Below are 22,739 nucleotides of genomic sequence, written 5' to 3'. Positions count from 1 at the left end.
GAGAAGGTAGCCTTCCCAGTGGCTCAGAGCCTACAGGAAGCTCCCAGCTCCGGGACACTGGACTTATATAACCACCTCCACCTCCCTGCTCCAGTTGACAACATTTTCATGCTGTGTGCTTCGTACAAACTATCCAACTCTCAGGGGATTAAAGCAACCACCAGTGTGATTCTGCGGATTGAATAGACTGGGCTGGGTGTCCTCTTCCACTCAATGTCCATCAAGACTGTAGCCACCTCAGGGCTGGCCTGCACTGGAGCCTCCAGAGGCCAGTGGGTCACCGGGAGGGCGGGCAGAGCTGGGGTTTGGGGTGGTTCTTCTCCAGGTCTCTGCATGTGGCCTCTTCCTGTGGGTTTGCTCATGGGCAACAGATTTCTTCCAGGATGGCCCAGAGCATCCCTGAGCTCATAGGAGAAGGAGGAGGCTCCTGGTCTCTGATGGCTGAGTGTTGAGACCGCAGCATCACCACTCGGAGGTCACAGGAGCCGCCCAGGTGTGGAGTGGGTGAGGCCACACGGGCATGGAACATGGGAGGGGTGGAGACCCAGGCCCAGGGAGAGGACTGTTGCTTGAGCTCACAGCTGGTGAGAGCTGGTATCTTTGCCAAAATTCGAGATTCAGACTCAGGTACCCTGCTAACTTCAAACCCATGTTCTCAATGCCTGCTAGGGTGGTCATAACCCAGGACCTAACAGAGGAGGGGCAGGGGCTAAGCCCAGGTCCAGAGAGCTATCGGCCCCCACTCCCCCTGCACGAGGGCTCATGGCTGGTGCTGGGTCAGCCTCCACAGCAGATTTTAGTCATGCTCGCAGAGCGGGAGGCCCCCCTGCTTGGGACAGATGGTGACATTTACATGTAACAGATGAAAACACCAGAGCTGCTGAAGTCTTCCTTCGCTTCCCTTCGTTCAGGGACCGTGGTCTTCAAACCAGCCCTAGGGAGGCCACGCGAGGCATCCAACATTGAGTCGGAAGACACAGGATTTGCCAAGCTCTTCCCTGACCAGCCACTCTAATGGGAGCAAACCACATCCACCCTCTGAGACTCTGCCCTGGTCCCTGACAGGAGATGAGAAAGAAAAAAAAAAGCACACAGGGTGTTCTGAAGGTTCCACAAGATGATGTGAGCGTTAACGGGGATAGACAGCCTGGATCTATCAACAGCACAGAGCTAGGCTTGACCCACCTGAGGAAATCTTATCCCGTGACTCGCTGTCATATTGCAAGCTTAATGATCAAGTAAGGCAAGGGAACGGAGAAGGCGATGGTGCCCCACTCCAGTACTCTTGCCTGGAAAATCCCATGGACGGAGGAGCCTGGTAGCTGCAGTCCATGGGGTCGCGAAGAGTCAGACACGACTGAGCAATTTCACTTTCACTTTTCACTTTCATGCATTGGAGAAGGAAATGGCAACCCACTCCAGTGTTCTTGCCTGGAGAATCCCAGGGACGGGGGAGCCTGGTGGGCTGCCGTCTATGGGGTCGCACAGAGTCGGACACAACTGAAGCGACTTAGCAGCAGTAGCAGCAGCAGAAAGGCAAGGGAAAAATTTGCTCCCAGCTTAAAATTAAGAGCTGGCAGGGCCTCAGAGTTTTTAAGCTGGGTTCAAATTCTCATGTAGTTCAGTCGATAAGGCATCTGCCTGCAATGCAGGAGACCTGGGTTCAATTCCTGGGTTGGGAAGATCTCCTGGAGAAGGGAACGGCAACCCACTCCAGTATTCTTGCCTGGAGAATCCCATGGACAGAGGAGCCTGGCGGACTACGGTTTGTGGGATCACAAGAATCAGACAGGACTTAGCACTATCTTTCTTTCTTTTCAAATCCTCACTTGTTATATTAGGACATTGAGTAGATGAGTAGAACCCCTGCGTCTTTTACCATTTCCTTCTCTTAACATCTGACTTCTTCAAAGCTAATCTCATTCTCATCTCAGACTGTGGTTCAGACTTTCAGAGGGGTGGTCTATTTCCATTGGCCCGTCCTCCCAAATCACTGATTGCCCCCCGGTGCCCCAGGCTTGGCTGTACCTCATCTTCACACAAAAGTCCTGCAACCTCACACGTGCTTTCAACCACCCCTGACCGCCATCTCTGCACCCCACTTCCAAGTTTCAGAAAAAGATGTCTCTACTTTCTGGTTTTATTTTTTCACCCTCCCCACTCTGACTTCAACCCAATCTAATCAGGCTTGTGGGACCACCCTGCCATGCCCTCCCCCCGCCCCCCGTCCCCTTCTCCTCTCCACCCCGCAGAGTCGAGACTCAAAGCTCTGTGCCCATCAGGTCTCCCCTCTGTCTACCCTGTTCCTGGGTAACCGTCCAGGGTTGAACAGCGGAAACAAGGTCTTTGGAGAGTCCCCAAGTTCAGATGAGGTCACGCTGGGGGCGGGTGGCGGGAATCCAGTGATGGGGAGGGAGACGTGTGCACAGACACACATGGAGGATGCCGGCAATGACCGGGCAGGAGCTGGCAGCAAGGCAGCTGCCGGCCAAGGAACGCCCATGACACAAATGACCGACCGGAAGCTAGAAGGCACCAGGGGGACCCTCCTCTACAGCTTACAGCGGAGCGACGTTTCTGTTGTTCTGAGCCAGGCAGTTTGTTGCGGAAGCCACAGGCAACCTAAGCAGTAACCCAAGCTAGTCGTGCGTTTCCACCCACCATCTCTGCTCTGATGATTCTGAAATATCCAACTCCAGTCCTGACCTGGGATCTGAATCCTACACAGGATTACCCGACCGTCTGCTAGGAGTCACTTCTTAGATGTCAAAAGCACACTGAACTTAACATGGCTTAAAGAGAATTACTGAATGCCCCTCAGCCTGCTCCCTAAGTGTCCCTCTACCCCACAAATGAGATCCACACAGTTTCCCAGTCTAAACTCACGAGGTTTTCTCATTTAACTCCACCATCTTTAACGATAAAACATAAATACAGGTCACAACTGTCACTCAAGTGAATCACTGTGCCACCCCTGGGCCCTCCCCCTCCCCTGGGCCCTCCCCCTTCCCTGGACCCTTACCCCTCCTCTGGAGCATCATTCATCCCCTGGACCACTTCCTGCATCCCAGCTTCTGCTCTTAGCCTGCACACACAGGGCATCCCATATACAGCTGCACAGGTGATTGTTGGACAGAGAAAATCAGATTTGGCTGCTCTCAGCACCTCAGATATAAGGATGATATCACTCTAATCACAGAAAGCAAACAGGAACTAAAGAGTCTCTTGATGAAAGTGAAAGAGGAGAGTGAAAAGCTGGCTTAAAACTCAACATTCAAAAAACTAAGATCATGACATGAAGTCCCATCTCTTCATGGAAAACAGAAGTGGAAAAAGCAGAAGCAGTGACAGATTTTATTTTCATGGGCTCTAAGATCACTGTGGATGGTGACTGCAGCCATGACATTAAAAGATGCTTGCTCCTTGAAAGAAAAACTATGACAAACCTAGACAGAGTGTTAAAAAGCACAGACATCACTTTGCTGACGAAGGTGTGTATAGTCAAAGCTATGGTTTTTCCAGTGGTCATGTATGATGTGAGAGTTGGACCATAAAGAAGGCTGAGCATTGAAGAATGGGTACTTTTGAACTGTGGTGTTGGAGAAGACTCCTGAGAGTCCCTTGGACAACAAGGAGATCCAACCAGCCCATCCTAAAGGAAATCAGTCCTGAATATTCATTGGAAGGACTGATGCTGAAGCTGAAGCTCCAATACTTTGGCTACCTGATGCGAAGAGTCAACTCATTGGAAAAGACCCTGATGCTGGGAAAGATAGAAGGTGGGAGGAGAAGGGGATGACAGAGGATGAGATGGTTGGATGGCATCACAGACTCAATGGCCACGAATTTGAGCAAACTCTGGGAGATAGGGAAGGACAGGGAAGCCTGATGTGCTACAGTTCATGGGGTTGCAAAGAGTCGGACACAACTTAGCGACTGAACAACCACCAGCCCCTAGACAGGCCTGGGTTTTGCTGGACAGAAGGTCTCCCACATCCGTTTGTTCATTGCTGGATAAAATCCATTTTGAACAGACACTATGGAATCAGACATACCTTTGAATATACCGCTCCATTTGAAGAACAAGAAGAAAAACTCTGCTAGTACAGTGTTTTCCCGGACTTTGACCTCCAGAGGAAGTGCTTCCTCTAAGAGTCTCCAGAACTAACAAGATAAAACCCAGGCTGTCCACAGTCAAGGGTGTGAACGCCCTGTCTGGTGGGCAGCCCGTGCAGCCTACACCTTGTCTACAGCATCAGTGATGGGGTAGAAAACAAGGGGGACCCTCTCCCATGAATGAACCCTTTCTCCTGGGTCACTGCCCAGTATTTACAGGGCTCTCAATGTGTACAGAGTACTTGGTTCTAGTTTATTGACGGCAGCAAGGTCCTCAGCAAACACACACACTTAAGGTACAAATGTTGAATCAGGAAACCTTGGATTTATTCCCAGGTTTGCGTCTGACTTTTGTGATTTTTATTAAGGTCGTTTGATTTCTCAATGCACCTAGAGTAAAGCCTGCCCTTGCTTTTCTACACAGAGAGGTTGCAAAACCAATGAGGCTGTTTGTGAGTTGTCCCAGGTACTTACAATCACAGGATGTAGTTTCAGTCTCCTGTAAAGCATCACCAGAGATGTCAGTGTCGATGAAACCACTTTATAGAAGAGGAAACTATGGCAACCATAATGTGAATTCAGCCTGGAGAGGCCGTGGGTTCTTTCTTTTTAGTGATGGAGAAGGCCGGGGGCGATAAATAGGACCCCAAGAGTCCTGTACTCTGCAGGGCGGCTTCAGCCATCCACACCCACATTTTGGATACAGTCTTGACGCATTCCTCTTTCTTGGCCATGTCCTGCCTGTTTCTGTTTCTGTGCCAGTTTCCCTTTGTCCCTGCCTTTTCACCCCACATGATTACTCTCTTCTCTTTGCTGCATTCCAGGCCTTCTTTTTGTAAAAAAAAAAAAAAAAAAAAAAATTTATTTATTTGGTGAGCCAGGTCTTAGTTGCATCACGCGGGATCTTGCATTGAGGCTCTAGTTGCGGCATACTAGTGGCACGTGGGATCTTAGTTCCTCCACCAGAGATCGAGCTGGCGTCCCTTGCATCGCAAGGTGGATTCTTAACCACTGGACCACCAGGGAAGTCCCTCCTGGACTTCTAATGTCTCAAACAGGATACATGGAAGCAAGAGGTCCCTGCCTGCGACCATTGCTTCCGTACATCCCGCCTGATACCACAAAATATTAATTTTGTAGTGGTGGAGAATACTGCCTGTTGAGCTCCTCCTCCACTCTAAAACTTTCTATGGCTCCCCAGGGCTTCAAGGATAAACTCCACACTCCTGAGGGATGACCGTAACCTGGACATGAACCTGCCTTTCCTACTTGATCCTATTTCTCCATTTTCCTACATTTACACACCTGTTCTGCCTGTGTTTACCTCTCTCCTCTCTTCTCAGTAGGCCTCCTCAGCTCCACCCAGATGGTATCCATCCAGCCTGTACTTCAAGATCCAGCCACTAACAACCCTTCCAGCCTCTTAAGCACCCAACCCCCTGTGACTCCTTTGAGAGTCAGGTAATCACCACCTCCTGCTGTGAGCATGTGTGTTTTCTCCCCAGGAAGATTACAGCTCTTTAAAAGGAGCCATGGTGCCTCGCATATCATCAAACCTCAGATATGCCTCGTTTGACATCTGTGTGCTCAGTCGCTCAGTTGTGTCTGACTCTTTGTGACCCCATGGGCTGTAGCCCACCAGGCTCCTCTGTCCTTGGGGTTTCTCAGGCAAGAATACCGAAGTGGGTTGCCGCTTCCTTCTCCAAGGCATTTTAACAGCTGTGAAATCAGGATGCATCTTACAATCAATACATGTCACAGACATTTCTTTCTCGACGGTAAATAAAACAATGGTCTGCCATCCAAACCACCGTGTCCTGGGTTCCATGCTTCTCCACATCTCCTGCAGCTCCTACACGGGTCCCAGATGGTGATTTTTACGAGTCTCACTGGTTGTCTGATGAGTGGATGTATCAGTAGCTTCAGGTGAGATGCATAGGCACAGGTTCTGGACACGTGAGACCGCTACACACCAACCGCTACAAAACACCTGTGCTTCAAACCGGAGACACAAATGAGAGCAGAAGGGAGCAGGGATTTGGGGTTGTGGCCACTCTGTCAGCCCCGCATGTTCATTACAGCCCTCGGACCAGGCGCCTGCCACGGAGGGAGTCACAGAAGGGCAGGGACACCTGGGGACTGTGCGAACCAGGCAGGAAAACAGATCTGATATGGCTGAGATGCTGCCTGAGAAACCCTGGGCTGGGGCTGGGCCAGCGCCATGCAGATTCACGTCGGTCCAGGAGGTGGGAGGAGTATACTGGCAAGACCCGGCAGGTGGGTGCTGAGTGCCGACCGCGCTCCACACCTCAGGGCTGGTTAGCAAAGCTCCAGCCTGGCCAGGCTAATACATGAAAGAAAGTAAAGTCGCTCAGTCGTGTCTGACTCTTTGTGACCCTGTGGACTGTAGCCCACCAGGCTCCTCTGTCCATGAGATTCTCCAGGCAAGAATACTGGAGTGGATTGCCATTTCCTTCTCCAGGGGATCTTCCCAACCCAAGGATCGAACCCAGGTCTCCTGCATTGCAGACAGACACTTTAACCTCTGAGCCACCAGGAAGGCAGGGCAAGTTCAAGGCCATTAGATGAATTCCTGCTGTCATGAAAGGGGACTTAGTGATCGAGGGTTTAGGAGAGAGACAGGCTTCAGAAGGAAGGATCCTCTGACAGGGACGTGTGTTGGACCATCGTCTTCACAGGGGGAGGGTGCTCTGCATCCCGCCAGGTGTCCCTGAGCCATCTGATGGAGAGCAGCTGTCCTATTGAAAGAGGGCTTTTATTTATTTACTTCTAACCTGGACTTCCCTGGTGGCGTTAGTGGTAAAGAACCTGCCTACCGATGCTGGAGATACAAGAGATGCAAGTTTGATCCCTGGGTTGGGAAGGTCCCCTGGGGAAGGGCATGCCAACTCACTTCAGTATTCATGCCTGGGGAATTCTGCAGTCCTTAGCGTCTCGAAGAGTCAGACACAACTGAAGCGACTTTGGACGCACAACCTAGTCAGCGTACTAAAGAGCAGAGAAATCACTTTGCTGCCAAAGATCTTATAGCCAAAGCTATGGTTTTCCCAGTAGTCATCTATAGATGTGAGTTGGACCATAAAGGAGGCTGAGTATCGAAGAACTGATACTTTCGAACTGTGGTGTTGGAGAAGACTCTTGAGAATCTCTCGGACAGCAAGGAGATCAAACCAGACAATCCTAAAGAAATCAACCCTGAATATTCATTGGAAGGACTGATGCTGAAGCTGAAACTCCAGTACTTTGGCCACTTGATGCGAAGAACTGACTCATTAGAAAAGACCTTGATGCTGGGAAAGATTGAAGGCAGGAGGAGAAGGGGACGATGAGGATGAGATGGCTGGATGGCATCACCGACTCAATGGACTTGAGTTTGAGCAAACTCCGGGAGATAACGAAGGACTGGGAAGCCTGGCATGCTGCAATTCATAGGGTTACAGAGTTGGCATTACTTAGCGACTGAACACCAACAAGTCGACTTACTCATCTGGCTGTGCTGGGTGTTAGCTGCAGCAGGATCTTTGTTGCATCAGGTGGGATCTTTCTTTGTAGCACATACTCTCTAGTTGTGTGTGGCACGTGGACTCCAGAGTGGGTGGGCTCAGTAGTCACAGTACAAAGCACTTAGCTGCTCCACAGCATGTGGGACCTTAGTTTCCTGACCAGGGATCGAACCTGCGTCCCCTGCATTGCAAGGCAGACTCTTAACCACTGGACCACCAGGGAAGTCTCTTAATGAGGTCTTTAGTAGGTGCTGCCAATGGTAAAAATTCCTTGTGCAATTTCCTTGAATAATAACAGCTATTATTCATGAAAGTGAAAGCGAAGTCGCTCAGCCGTATCCCACTCTTTGCAACCTCGTGGACTGTAGCCCGCCAGGCGCCTCCGTCCATGGGATTTTCCAGGCAAGGATACTGGAGTGGGTTGCCATTTCCTTCTTCAGGAAATCTTCCCACCTCAGGGATTGAACTTGGGTCTCCTACATTTCGGGCAGACTCTTTACCATCTGAGCCACCAGGGAATGCCTCTATTATTCATAGTACTTTATAATTTACAGATTATTTTCACATGCAGTGTTTTCTTTCAAATCTTAAAACAATGCTTTATGCGTCTCAGCTGGTAAAGAATCCACCTGCAACAAGGGAGGCCTAGGTTCAATCCCTGGGTTGGGAAGATCCCCTAGTGAAGGGAATGGCTACCCACTCCAATATTCTGGCCTGGAGAATTCCATGGACTGTATAGTCCATGGGGTTGCAAAGAGTTGGACACGACTGAGCGACTTTCACTTTCACTTTGTGCAGTCTTAGCTTTGGCGTGGGGCTCCCTAAATTCCATCCTTCAGCCATCCCCAACCTTCACCCCGAAACTGGCCCCAGCATACTTGGAGCTCAGGATCTCCCTGGCTTCCTGCCTTCCAAGGCCCACACACCACCAAGGAGACAGACAGCAGGTCCTTACCACACCTAAATAAATAATAAAGCCAGCAGGCTGTCTTGGAAGGCAGGTGTCCCCTGGAACCAGAACGATGATGAGGGAAGCACCGTGATGGCCTGCTTCTGTGGAAGAGAAGGAGGTGCCCTGACTGTTCCCAGCTGCAAAGTCAGGTGGGCAGTGTTCCATGTGCTAGGACCAGCCAAAGAACAGCTGGGTCTACACCCCGGGTTCTGGCCTGCACAGGGACCCATCCTTTGTCCTGCTAAGGAGTGACCCTGCTAATCCTTCTAGTTAATTCAGTGGGGGAGTTCTGACGGGCTCCTTCCTCCTGCATGCATGCTAAGTTGCTTTAGTCGTGTCCGACTCTTTGCCACCCTAGGGACTGTAACCTACCAGGCTCCTCCCTCCATGGGATTCTCCAGGCAAGAATACTGGAGTGGGTTGCCACGCTCTTCTCCAGGGGATCTTCCCAACCCAAGGACCAAACCCACATCTCTTACACCTCCTGCCTTGGCAGGCGGGTGATGGCTCAATTGGTAAAGAATCTGCCTGCAATGCAGCAGACCTGGATTCAATCCCTGGGTCAGGAAGATCCCCCAGAAAAGGGAATGGCAACCCACTCCACGATTCTTGCCTGGAGAATTCTATGGAGAGAGGAGCCTGGTGAGTTAACTACTGTCCATGGAGTCTCAAAGAGTCAGACACGACCGAGTGACCAACACTAGCTCAGAAAATGCATTTAGAAAGGTACAGGAAACTTTTGAATTGTGTTGGAGAAGACTCTTGAGAGTCCCCTGGACTGCAAGGAGATCAAACCAGTTAATCCTAAAGGAAATCAACCCTGAATCTTCACTGGAAGGACTGATGCTGAAGCTGAAGCTCCAGTACTTTGGCCACCTGACACTAAGAGCTGACTCACTGGAAGAGACCATGATGCTGGGAAAGATTGAGGGCAGGAGGAGAAGGGGGTGGCAGAGGATGAGATGGCTGGATGGCATCACTGACCCAGTGGACATGGGTTTGAGCAAACCCTGGGAGATGGTGAAGGGCAGGGAAACCTGGCGTGCTGCAGTCCACGGGATCACAAAGAATCAGACACGACTGAGCCACTGAATAACAATAGGAAAGCACAAGTTAATTCCTCCAAATACCTCCCCTCCCTCTAAATTCATGAATAAAAACCCAACAACTATTAGAGTTTCTAGCAATTGATTAGAGAGGCACCTGATCTGGACTTGGAAGAAGAGATGAAGGAGGAGTAGAAGAGGGATCACAGATCAGGGAGGGGATGGGGAGGGCTTTTGGGGCCAGAGGCGGGGCTGAACTTTAGGAAGCAGAGGTGAGGAGGCTGGACCGGCTGGGTGGAGCCTCAAGTGCTGGAGGTCTCTCTTTACACTGGGTGCTTTAGGTAGTGGGAAACCAAGCTAGGTTTTAAAGCTGGGAATTCCTACAGTAAAAGCAATTTTTTAAACAAAATGTAGTGGGGAAAAAATAAGGGCTCTGAAATCAGAACCAGGTTCAAATGCTGGCTTTCCCACTCGCCAGCTGTGTGACTTAGGGGAAATTGGTTAACCGCTCTGGGAATTAGGTTTTCTCGGGCTATAAAAAGGACATCTCAGGGGAGTCCCTGGGAGAAACACGTCTTTTAATATATAATACTTTTGCGTAGGTGTGTTAAATTGCTTCGGTTGTGTTCGACTCTGTGACCCTATGGACTACAGCCCGCCAGGGTCCTCTGTCCATGAGATTCTCTAGGCAAGAATACTGGAGTGGGTTGCAATGCCCTCCTTCAGGGAATTTCCCAACCTAAGGATTGAACTCACATCTCTTAAATCTGCACTGCCAGGTGGGTTCTTTACCACTAGCTTCACCTGGGAAGCCTTGAATAAACTTTTGGATCTCCCCAAATTCCCCAGTAACAACAGGCAGAGCAACCCAATAGAAAAAAAAAAAAAAAAAACACCTGGTGGTCCAGTGGTTAAGACTTCACCTTCCAATGCAGGGGATGCTGGGGTTCAATCCCTGGTTGGGGAGTGAAGATCCCACATGCTTCCTGGCCAAAAACAGCGAAATATAGGACAGAAGCAATATTATAACAAATTCAATAAAGACTTCAAATATGATCCACATGAAAAAGAAATCTTTAAAAACAGCAACAAAAACCCTTTGCCTGACATTTACCAGCTAATTAGATGCCAGAGTGTCTTTATAAACTCCAAAACACAAGCAGGTGTGATAAGCCACTGGAGCACCAAGGCCTGCACGGTACTAGCATCCTCGTGGGTGGACACAAAGAAGCGAGGGCATGCAACAGGATGACAGGTAGAAGCTGGCAGACCTATCTGCACACGTGGTTTGGCCCATTTCAGCAAAGAGAGAGTTTGAGGGTCCTGCAGTAAAACCTTGAAGAGTTGGATCGGTCCCACTCTGTGAACTCCTGAAACTGCTTCCCTACCCACAACCCCCCAGGCTCCCTTCCTGGACAGGAAGGAGAAACAGCTTGGAGTAAAATCAAGAAGGAGGCGCACAGGGCCGACAGAAGCGAAGAAGAGAGAACGTTCAGATAACTGAGAGCCAAGCCAATACATGTCCTTAGCAGGCTGCTCACTGAAAACAACAGAAGGATCTCAGTTAAGTTAAAAAAAAAAAAAGAAAAAAAAACCCAGCTATTAGCACTAAGCCTTCTCATAAAAGTTCGGGGAAATGAACTTCGTATAAAAATCCACAGCAGAGAAATATCAAGGTCGAATCTCATACAAAGATACTGCCTAGAAAAGGAAAGGGGTAGAATAACATCCTGTGCAAGGAAAGACACACTCACGAAACAGGACGACTCTGCGAGGCACTCTGTTTTCTGCTGGTGCAGAACCAATCTCCACACACTGAGCAGCTTAGAACGAATCGGTTTTCCTGCAGTTTCTGAGGGTCACGGTCCCAAACACAAGTCAGCTAGTCCTCAGTGAGGGTCTCAGGAGGCTGGAATCAAGGTGTGGGCTGGCGCTGCGGTCTTCTCTGAGGCTCAGGTCCTTCTCTAATCCCACTGGTTGCTGGGAGGATTCAGTTCCTTGTGGTTGTAAAACTAAGACCTCCGGTGGGTAGAGGCCGCCCGTTGGTCACAGCTCCAGGCCCTCTCCACCACGTGGCAGTGTGCCTTCTCAAGGCCAAGAGAGAGAGTCTCTGCCGCTTTGAATCTCTCTCCTGGATTCCCATTTAAATGGTCTCCTGATTAGGCCAGGCCCACGCAGGACTCTCTCTCTTGTTTACCTTAGAGCCATCTGATTAGGGATCTTAATCATATCTGATAAACACTCCCACGTTTGCCAGGGAATGTAGCCTATTCATGGGGACTGAATCCCTTCCTGGTCCCAAGTCCTACCACACTCAGGGGAAAGGGGATCATGGCAAATAGATGGGGAACCTGCGGAAGCAGTGACAGACTTTATTTTCTTGGGCTCCCAAATCACTGTGGACAGTGACTGCAGCCACGAAATTAAAACGTGCTTGCTCCTTGGAAAGAAAGCTGTGACCAGCCTAGACAGCGTATTAAAAAGCAGAGACATTTTGCTGACAAAGGTCCATCTAGCCAAAGCTGTGGTTTTTCCAGTAGTCATGTATGGGTGTGAGAGTTGGACCATAAAGAAGGCTGAGCACCGAAGAACTGATGCTTTTGAACTGTGGTGCTGGAGAAGAGCCTGTGCTTTGCAATAAGAAGTTACTACAATAAGAGGCCCGGGACCACAGCTAGAGAGCAGCTCCTGCTTGCCACATCTAGGGAAAGCCCTCAAACAGCAACAAAGACTCAGAACAGCCAAAAATAAATCAATAAACAAATTTTAATAGAATAAAGAAAAAGGTAAAAAGATTAGAGATTGTGCCAAATATTGAAGGCAGAAAAAGAATATCCAACACATGGCTAATAGGAGTCCCTGAAGAAGCAAAACAAAGCAAGGGGTCAGATCAAACACTAAAAACCATAATTCAAGAAAACGCGTCTAAAATAAACGTTTAAAACTATGTACTGCAAGAGAATGGGGCTTCCCTGGTGGCTCAGGTAAAGAACCTGCCTGCAATGCAGGAGACCTGGGTTCGATCCCTGGGTCAGGAAGATCCCCTGGAAGAGGGCATGGCAACCCACTCCAGTGTTCTTGCCTGGAGAGTCCCATGGACAGAGGGGCCTGGTGGGCTGCAGTCCAGGGGGTCACAGAGAGTCGAACAGGACTGAGTGAGCAGCAGCAACAGCATGAGAACACCATGCACCTAAAAACAATGACCCGCAGAAATCAACACCAAAGCATATCCTAGTGAAATTACATTCTTTCAGGAAAAAGAAAAGATAAACCGAGGGTGTCCAGAAAAAAGAGAAAGTGACTTATAAATAATACTGAATTATCGCAAGACTTTTCAATAGTGACCCTTTATAAAATGATAGTAATATATTTCAGGTATTCAACAAAAGATGGCAGCCATGGATATTATATTATACTGAGCAAAAAATACTCTTAAGGATAATGAGGACACATTCTTATCAGCATCCAGACTAACAGAGGATCTGCATCACCTGGCAGAGGTGACCATCAAATAAGATACCACACAGTGCCTCCTACCACCCAGAGCAAGCTCACTGTCAATGCGCATTCAGTTCAATTCAGTTCAGTCACTCAGTCGTGTCCGACTCTTTGTGACTACAATGCAGCACGCCAGGCTTCCCTGTCTATCACCAACTCCCGGAGTCCACCCATACCCATGTCCATTGAGTCAGTGATGTCATCCAACCATCTCATCCTCTGTTGTCCTCTTCACTTCCTGCCTTCAGTCTTTCCCAGCATCAGGGTCTTTTCCAATGAGTCAGCTCTTCGCATCAGGTGGCCAAATTATTAGAGTTTCAGCTTCAGCATCAGTCCTTCCAATATTCAGGACTGATCTCCTGTAGGATGGACTGGTTGGATCTCCATGCTGTCCAAGGGACTCTCAAGAGTCTTTCCCAGCACCACAGTTCAAAAGCATCAATTCTTCAGCGCTCAGCTTTCTTTATGAGCCAACTCTCACATCCGTACATGACCACTGGAAAAACCATAGCCTTGACTAGATGGAAAGGTCAGTGCACATTATAAAATGTTATTTGCAAAGATGGTCTGGGGCTATATGTAGCACGGGTTTCTCTCTGCCCTGCTTCCCACGTTCCGTTTTCCAGGAGTGGGAGCTACGTCAGGCGTGGGCCAAGTCTTGATTTCCCAGCAGGTGGGCATAGCTGTGGGGGAGCCCCGTGTCTGCTCGCTATTCCTCAAGAACAACTGAAAGGTTAGACAGTTCCTGATCCTGCTGAGAACAAACATTTTCCCCAGCGACCTAGTGTCAACTTTGGAACATCACAAATAAGCCTGTTCCCTTCTCATCACGTAGGTGCCCAGGTAACCGGCAGTTCCTAGATTTTTCTCTATTCACCACCTTGCTTTTGCCAAAAGAAGTGCAGTAACAACCAGACTTTTCAAAATGTAGAACAGGTGGTGAGCGGTGTTGCTAGGCAACAGAAGCCCTGCCTGGTACAACCCTCCTCCTCCCCTCCCCTCCCAACACTTTTCCCTTTCGTCCTGCTACAGACCAGCACTAATATAACGATGTTCTTAGGTGTTTTCCATCACTGAATTAATTCATTCCCCACCCCAGCCCTGTGAGGTAGGCACAATTACTATCATGAGACCTCAGGAAATCGAGTTAAATGGTCAAGCTAAGATTCGAGCCCAGGTTTGACAAGTTTCACTCCAAAGCCTGTGTGTTTCACTACTATCCACAGCTGCCCCCAGTCCTGGTACCACTGAGATTCAGGGCTGGGCTTCAGAGAGGTGAAACAGACCAGGCCTCATGGCCCACTTGAGTCAGAAACCTAAATAGCCAGGAAAAAGGAATGCTTTTTCCATCCCAGCTACAGAAGTCCTCCGCAAGGGATTAGAGAGCAAGGCAAGGGCACCACTGGCCATGTCGTTTCCTTTCTCTCTGGGTGTAAATTTGCTGTTGTTGTTTACTTGCTCAGTTGAGTCCAACTCTTTGTGACCCCATGGACTGTAGCCCACCAGACTCCTCTGTCCATGGGATTTCCCAGGTAAGAATACTGGAGTGGGTATTTCCATCTCAAGGAGATCTTCCCGACCCAGGGATGGAACCCACTTTTATAACTGCTCCAGTTCCCAAGGTGGGATCTGCAGTGTCTGTTGACAGAGAGAAGGATCTGGTGCCACAGTTTTGAAAGCACTGGACATGGGCACCCGTGATCGCAGACGAGCAAAGCGCTCGACAGCTAAACGATGGCAGCTCATTCCTCAAAGCTGTCATTGCAGGTTTCCCTGGAGCAGGCCTGAAATATTAGAGGCAATTCATGGGGAAGGATGTATTTAAAAGTTCTTTGTGAAAATGTTGGTTTTGTTTTAACAGACATAGTATCACCTGCAGTAGCATTTGTGGCATCTGGCCAACTCTCCCTGGGAGACAGTCTTTGACATATTATGGCAAAGCAAAGCGGATGGCCTGCAGTGAGGGGCGGAGACCCTCCCCAGAAAGTGTTCTGCTTCCTTGAACACAGGCCCTCCACACGGCAGATTCAGGCTTATGAAAACGCAGACCCTTCTAGGAGGCAGGAACGCTGTTGTCCCAGAGCTGATAATGACTGCCCAGCAGTCCTTCCACAGAGTAACTTTGGTGGAAGAGAAGCATAAGCTGCCGCCAGGGTGTCTGTTTCACCTTCTGAGATCCAGAGGGTTCCTGTCCTCTCCCTCGTTCCCAATCCCATGACCCACTTTGGAAGGAACTGGAGAAGCACTTAGCCTGCGGAAGTCGTTGAGTGACGGCAGCCGGTGTAACCTTCCTGACCTCACTGTCATATAAACTATATGAATAATCGCCCACCATAGAAAATGTCACAGTCGTCCTCTCTTACCTGATTGTTTGGGGTCTCAGGGACCTGCCTGCTTCCTACGGGCCGTTAATGCACCGTTTTTTTTTTTTTTACTAAAACACTGTGTAACTGGGTACCATTCCGTCTGCTAAAGGAAGTTTCCTCCCCTCATCACACGTTTTGTCCTCTCAAACCACTAATGGCTCTTCTCCCAGGCATATTCTTCTGGAGGAATTTTAAAAGGATGAACCCCAATGTTTGAAAATCCTGCGAGGGGTGATGAGATTAGATTCTGCCCGCAGTACTCCAGGAGGTGATGGGGGCTTTGCTATCAACACGTGGCGTCTCCCTTTCTACCAAGGGGCCACCATCCGGCGCACCTTTCTTTCCTTCTCTGTTTCCGGCCGTGCGCGGTGTTTGCTGCTGCTTGGGCTTTCCTTGAGCTGCGGCGAGGGACTGGATGGGGTCGGGGGTTCCTCTCTAGTTGTCACGGTCAGATTCCTCACCGCGGCGGCTTCTCTTGTTTCAGAGGACGGGGTCCAGGGTGCATGGGCTCAGCAGTTTCGGCTCCTGGCTCCAGAGCGCAGGCTCAGCAGTTTCGGCTCAGGGGTTTAGTTGCTCTGCAGCACGTGGGATCTTCCCGGACCGGGGATCGAACTGGTGTCTCCTGCACTGGCCGGTAGATTCTTCACCACTGAGCCATCAGGAAAGTCCTGTACATTGATTTTTTTGTGAACCACGTCTTCCTTCCCTTTAGTTTTCTAAATGGCTTCTTATTACATAAGAAAAGCGTTAAGTCTTGAATACTTTCCAGCCGCTCAGGTCAGGAATCACCTTACTCGTTCTAAGCATTTTCAGTCGATTTTAATTTGTTAATCTAGGTAGGTGATCATATTATCAAACAAATTCGTGTCTCCTTTTCAACGTTTATAATTCTTAGTCGGTTTAGAGTTGATTGAGAATACTTCTCTTGTTCCAAGGATTTTGTTGGGATTTTTCATCATGTTAAGGAAAAACATAATAAAAGTAAAGTGACGCTTGATGACTCTTTCACTACCAGTTCAGTTCAGTCGCTCAGTCATGTTCGACTCTGCGACCCCATGGACTGCAGCACGCCAGGCCTCCCTGTCCATCACCAACTCCTGGAGTTTACTCAAACTCATGTCCATCGAGTCAGTGAGGCCATCCAACCATCTCATCTTCTGTTGTCCCCTTCTCCTCCTGCCTTCAATCTTTCCCAGCATCAGGGTCTTTCCCAATGAGTCAGTTCTTCGCATCAGGTGGCCAAAGTATTGGAGTTTCAGCTTCAGCATCAGTCCTTCCAATGAATATTCTCCAACTCTCACATCCACACATGACTACTGGAAAAATCATAGCTTTGACTAAACGGACCTTTGTTGGAAAAGTAATGTCCCTGCTTTTTAATATGCTTTTACTACGGAAAAGAATTCTGAATAGTTGTTCAGACGAAGACTCCGTAGCCAGACTTTGGTGTCAAGTCTCACTGAGCAAAATGCTGTGCGTTGGGAAGACAAACCCATCAACGAGTAAGAAGGACTGACGTTTAAACTTCTAGGAAATTTCAATTATTATGAAAATTTAGATTATCCCAGGTAACCCAGGACGATTCCAAGGTGGGATTAATGGCGTGCTCCTCAGCCACCACTTGCCCAGCAGTCACCCTTGCCCTTCCTCTTCAAGCCCAGCAGTGGGGAATGCATTCCCAGGTTCCCTGGAGTGCTAGCGCCGCGCTGGCCTGGCTAATGGAAGCGCTGGAGGAGGAGAGGCTGGAGGCTAGGGGAGGCCAGAGTCTTTCTCCTCCTCATTCTCTGTTTCCCGGGGTGTCCCTGGAAGAAGCTGGATGGCCTTCTTCTCTCCACAGTCATTGATCCGTCCACCTCTGATGGCCGAGCGACAGTCAGATTGCCCTGGTTTGGGGGGCTTTTGGTAGAACCACCTCAAACTGCCCCCCGCTCCTGCCATGGAAGCCCAACCCTAAGGGTGGCAGCAGGCAGGGCTGCTGCTTGAGAGTTGGAGCCACCAGGCTCCTCTGTCCATGGGATTTTCCAGGCGATAGTACTGGAGTGGATTGCCATTTCCTTCTCCAGCGGATCTTCCTGACCCAGGGATCAAACCTGGGTCTCCCGCATTGTAGACAGATGCTTTACCATCTGAGCCACCAGGGAAATCCTCTTACCTCAAACTGCCCCCGCCCCTCCTGCCATGGAAGCCCAACCCTAAGGGCGGCAGCAGGCAGGGTGGGCTTCCTGGGCCCTCTGGCCGTGTGGTTGCGCGAAGACCATGCTGGGTTTGAAGATCTGTATTAAATTCTCTCTGGCTGAAACTGTGCAGCGGGTGCTGACCAGGCTGGTCACCCAGGTCCACGCAGTTGCTGAGGATGTCCCCCTCCAGCCCGGGTCCCTGACATCTGCAGTCAGCTTCCTGAGTATACCTCTCCATTGGCGGTGTGTGAGTGGGCAGCATCAAGTCCTGATGCCGGGACCACTCCTTTCCAGATCTACCTGCTTCTCTGTGCTAAGAGGACTGGGAAGAGCTGCTGTGAACCCACCCTGCCTCCTCAAGCTCCACACCCGCAGGGCGCACGACCAGCGGGCTCTAGATGGGCCTTTCCACGGAGCACCTGGCACAGGGAGAGGCCCGGGCTTTGGAGCGGGCCATGGGCTCTCCTTGTCACAGAACTCGTGTTGATGAATATGCCGATTGCTTAGGTTTTCTTGCCAGCAGCCTGACCACTATGCTGGAAGCAAAGCCAAGTCCAGTTTTAATCTGGTCATCAGTCAATTCTTTTCCATGACCCCTGACATTGCCTCTGTCTTATAGGCCATTCCCCTTCCACTCTATTCAGCTGGAGGAAGAATAACCGCTACAGTGGTTAAGAGCTTGGTTTTAACTCCAGCTCTGCCGCTGGCTGACTGTGACCTTGGGCAAATTGCTTAGTCCCTCTCTACCTTAGTTGTCAGGTACGGATGTGAGAGCTGGACCATGGAGAAGGCAGAGCACCCAAGAATTGATGCTTTTGAACTGTGGTGTTGGAGAAAACTCTTGAGAGTCCCTTGGACTGCAAGGAGAGCAAACCAGTCAATCTTGAGGGAGATGAACCCTATTCACTGGAAGTTCTGATGCTGAAGCTGAAGCTCCAATACTTTGGCCATCTCATGTGAAGAGCTGGATCATTGGAAAAGACCCTGATGCTGGGAGAGATTGAAGGCAGGAGGAGAACAGGACGACAGAGGATGAGATGGTTGGATGGCATCACCGACTCAAAGGACATGAGTTTGAGCAAGCTCTGGGAGCTGGTGAAGGACAGGGAGGCCTGGTGTGCTGCAGTCCACGGGGTCCCAAGTAGTCAGAAACGATTTGGCAACTGAACAACAAAATGACAAAGTGGGATTAGCAGCAGCAGGCGCTCTTTCCCAGCTTCAAATCTCTCTCTGACCCCTCGCCAGCCACCAGGCAAAACCCAGCGCCTTGGTGTAAAGCATATGGAGCCCCCCCGCCCCCCACCCCACCCCACTGTCTGCTTCTGTGCAAGACCTTGCCCACATCTGACCTCGGTTCTCAGCACAGATTTGCAAGGCAGTATTACAGCCTCTATTTACAGACGAGGAAAGCAGCTTAAGATGGTTAAGGAGCCTGTCCCCCCTACCCCGCCCCCACATGCAAGAAAGAGCTGCGTCAGCCGTGTCTGCAGGACCGAGTCCTCCCTCCTTAGCCCGCACCCTGAGGCCTCCACGTGCTCCAGTCCGAACCGAACTTGCTACCGTTTCCTGAACAGGCTGTATCCTTCCTGCTTCTTTGCCTACACACCGTTCTCTCCGGTGCATTTTGAGAATTATGAGTAAGTGAATAAGGCAAAGCCAAGTGGCGTGGACTTGCAGGAGTAGGGAGAGTAGACGGGAGCAGGTGGACGCCAGGGATGGAGAGAGGAATCCAAGTTGCAGTTCGATTTCTGAGCAGGTGTGGGATTACACACCCCGTGCCCTCCCGCTCCTGAAGGAGGCGCTGTGGCTTTCTGCTTGGGAGGCAGACACCAACACCTGTGAGTCGGCATCCAGGCTGAGGTTGAAAACGGCTTGTCTGATTGACTTAAGCCAAGCTTAGCCTGGAACGGGGGAGCAGTTTTCATGGCGATGCATAATTACCAAGGCACTACTGGAGACGGGGGCTTCCCGGGGGCCGCAGTGGTAAAGAGGTAAAGAATCCATCTGCCAGTGCAGGAGACACAGGAGACAGTTTTGATCTCTGGGTCGGGAAGGTCCCCTGGAGGAGGAGATGGCAACCTGCTCCATCCAGTCTGCTTGCCTGGAGAATCCCATGGACACAGGAGCCTGGCGGGCTGTAGTCCATGGGGTCGCAGAGAGCCAGATGCGACTGAGCGGCTGAGCACGCACACACTGGAAATGGGAATAAGCACCCCGACGCTGACCACCCATCTGACCGCAGATCTGCACAGCCGTCGTTTCTTCCCCGACACGACAGTCCCTCCAGGACAAGTCCATCCATGAGAAACCCCTCTAGGCTGACTGGAGTCAGAATCCTCAGTGTGAACCTCTCTCCATCTTCTTGCCTGGGGCCAAGGGGAGGAAATGGGGAGAGTGGCCTCCAAAGGCGGCCTATGACGGGGGCCTGACAACTTGCAGCAGCGCCTGAACATCCCAGGGCCCCCAACCCCTGACCCTTGGGCTCGATTTCAAATCCCACTCATGGACGTTCACGCTTTGAATCCCAACTTCCTGATGCTCCTTCGGGCTTGACTTCTCCCAGCTCTGTCCTCACCCTAGCTGAGAGTCAAGCTCTGCAGGAATAGTTGCTGAGGTCTTGCAAGTCTTACAGTTTATCCCAACTATATTATTATTTCTATTAAATTTTACCCTTCTTTCAAGGCTCAGCTCCAGTCTTCATAAAGCAATCCTATCACCAAAATTTAGAAATAATTCTTGTGGAACTTAACCGTGATATTCCTCTTCCCTTCTGATTCCCCATAGCTTTCGATCTGTATCACATTTATTCATTCAATAAACACTTATTGACCATCTAAGTGACAGTGTCCTTTTCATTATAGGGAACTAGAATGCTAAAATAGAAAGTCAAGAAACACCTGGAGTAACAGGCAAATTTGGTCTTGGAGTACAGAATGAAGCAGGGCAAAGACTAATAGAGTTTTGCCAAGAGAACGCACAGGGCATAGCAAACACCCTCTTCTAAAAACACAAGAGAAGACTCTACACATGGACATCACCAGATGGTCAACATCGAAATCAGATTGATTATATTCTTTGCAGCCAAAGATGGAGAAGCTCTATGCAGTCAGCAAAAACAAGACCGGGAGCTGACTGTTGCTCAGATCATGAAGTCCTTATGGCCAAATTCAGACTTAAATTGAAGAAAGTAGGGAAAACCACTAGACCATTCAGATATGATCTAAATCAAATCCCTTATGATTATACAGTGGAATTCAGAAATAGATTTAAGGGACTAAATCTGATAGACAGAGTGCCTGATGAACTGTGGACCGAGGTTCCTGACATTGTACAGGAGACAGGGATCAAGACCATCCCCAAGAAAAAGAAATGCAAAAAAGCAAAATGGCTCTCTGAGGAGGCCTTACAAATAGCTGTGAAAAGAAAAGAAGTGAAAAATAGGAGAAAAGGAAAGATATAAGCATCTGAATGCAGAGTCCCAAAGAATAGCAAGGAGAGATAAGAAAGCCTTCCTCAGTGATCAGTGTAAAGAAATAGAGGAAAACAATAGAATGGGAAAGACTAGGGATCTCGTCAAGAAAATTAGAGATACCAAGGGAACATTTCATGCAAATATGGGCACAATAAAGGATGGAAATGGTCTGGACCTAACAGAAGCAGAAGATATTAAGAAGAGGTGGCAAGAATACACAGAAGAACTGTACAAAAAAGATCTTCACGACCCAGATAATCACGATGATGTGATCACTCACCTAGAGCCAGACATCCTGGAATGCAAAGTCAAGTGGGCCTTAGAAAGCATCACTACGAACAAAGCTAGTGGAGGTGATGGAATTCCAGCTGAGCTGTTTCAAATCCTGAAAGATGATGCTGTGAAAGTGCCGCACTCAATATGCCAGCAAATTTGGAAAACTCAGCAGTGGCCACAGGACTGGAAAAGGTCAGTTTTCATTCCAATCCCAAAGAAAGGCAATGCCAAAGAATGCTCAAACTACTGCACAATTGCACTCATCTCACATGCTAGTAAAGTAATGCTCAAAATTCTCCAAGCCAGACTTCAACAATACATGAACTGTGAACGTTCAGATGTTCAAGCTGGATTTAGAAAATGCCGAGGAACCAGAAATCAAATTGCCAACATCCACTGGATCATTGAAAAAGCCAGAGAGTTCCAGAAAAACATCTATTTCTGCTTTATTGACTCTGCCAAAGCCTTTGACTGTGTGGATCACAATAAACTATGGAAAATTCTGAAAGAGATGGGAATACCAGACCACCTGACCTGCCTCTTGAGAAACCTATATACAGGTCAGGAAGCAACAGTTAGAACTGGACATGGAACAACAGACAGGTTCCAAATAGGAAAAGGAGTGCGTCAGGGCTGTATATTGTCACCCTGCTTATTTAACTTAAATGCAGAGTACATCATGAGAAATGCTGGGCTGGATGAAACACAAGCTGGAATCAAGATTGCTGGGAGAAATATCAATAACCTCAGATATGCAGATGACACCACCCTTATGGCAGAAAGTGAAGAGGAACTAAAGAACCTCTTGATGAAAGTGAAAGAAGAGTGAAAAAGTTGGCTTAAAGCTCAACATTCAGAAAATGAAGATCATGGCATTCAGCCCTATCACTTCATGGCAAATAGATGGGGAAACAGTGGCTGACTTGTTTTTTGGGCTCCAAAATCACTGCAGATGGTGACTGCAGCCATGAAATTAAAAGACGCTTGCTCCTTGGAAGGAAAGTTATGACCAACCTAGACAGCATATTCAAAAGCAGAGACATTACTTTGCCAACAAAGGTCCGTCTAGCCAAGGCTATGGTTTTTGCAATAGTCATGTATGGATGTGAGAGTTGGACTATAAAGAAAGCTGAGCACCAAAGAATTGATGCTTTTGAACTGTGGTATTGGAGAAGACTCTTGAGAGTCACTTGGACTGCAAAGAGATCCAACCAGTTCATCTTAAAGGAAATCAGTCCTGAGTGTTCATTGGAAGGACTGATGTTGAAGCTGAAACTCCAATACTTTGGCCACCTGATGAGAAGAGCTGACT

At 49.2% G+C, this 22,739-nt stretch overlaps 1 protein-coding gene across 4 annotated transcripts in view; it reads right to left on the bottom strand.

Moving 5' to 3' along the window:
* The window catches only part of GALNTL5 (polypeptide N-acetylgalactosaminyltransferase like 5), a 108,088-nt gene that overhangs the window by 73,027 nt on the left and 12,322 nt on the right, over positions 1-22,739 (bottom strand). For 2 of the 4 annotated variants that reach the window (XM_069587186.1, XM_069587189.1), the window contains exon 2: positions 10,535-10,624. The exons of the other annotated variants lie outside the window; for them this stretch is intronic. The gene's annotated coding sequence lies outside the window, so the exon portion shown is untranslated. The remainder of the gene's footprint in view (positions 1-10,534; positions 10,625-22,739) is intronic. 4 annotated transcript variants of the gene reach the window in all.

The sequence above is a fragment of the Ovis canadensis genome, chromosome 4 (genome assembly GCF_042477335.2).
Source record: "Ovis canadensis isolate MfBH-ARS-UI-01 breed Bighorn chromosome 4, ARS-UI_OviCan_v2, whole genome shotgun sequence".
In the NCBI taxonomy this organism is placed as follows: domain Eukaryota; kingdom Metazoa; phylum Chordata; class Mammalia; order Artiodactyla; family Bovidae; genus Ovis; species Ovis canadensis.
The sequence above is the reverse complement of the archived record's forward strand: the minus strand, read 5'-3'. Positions and strand labels throughout refer to the sequence as shown.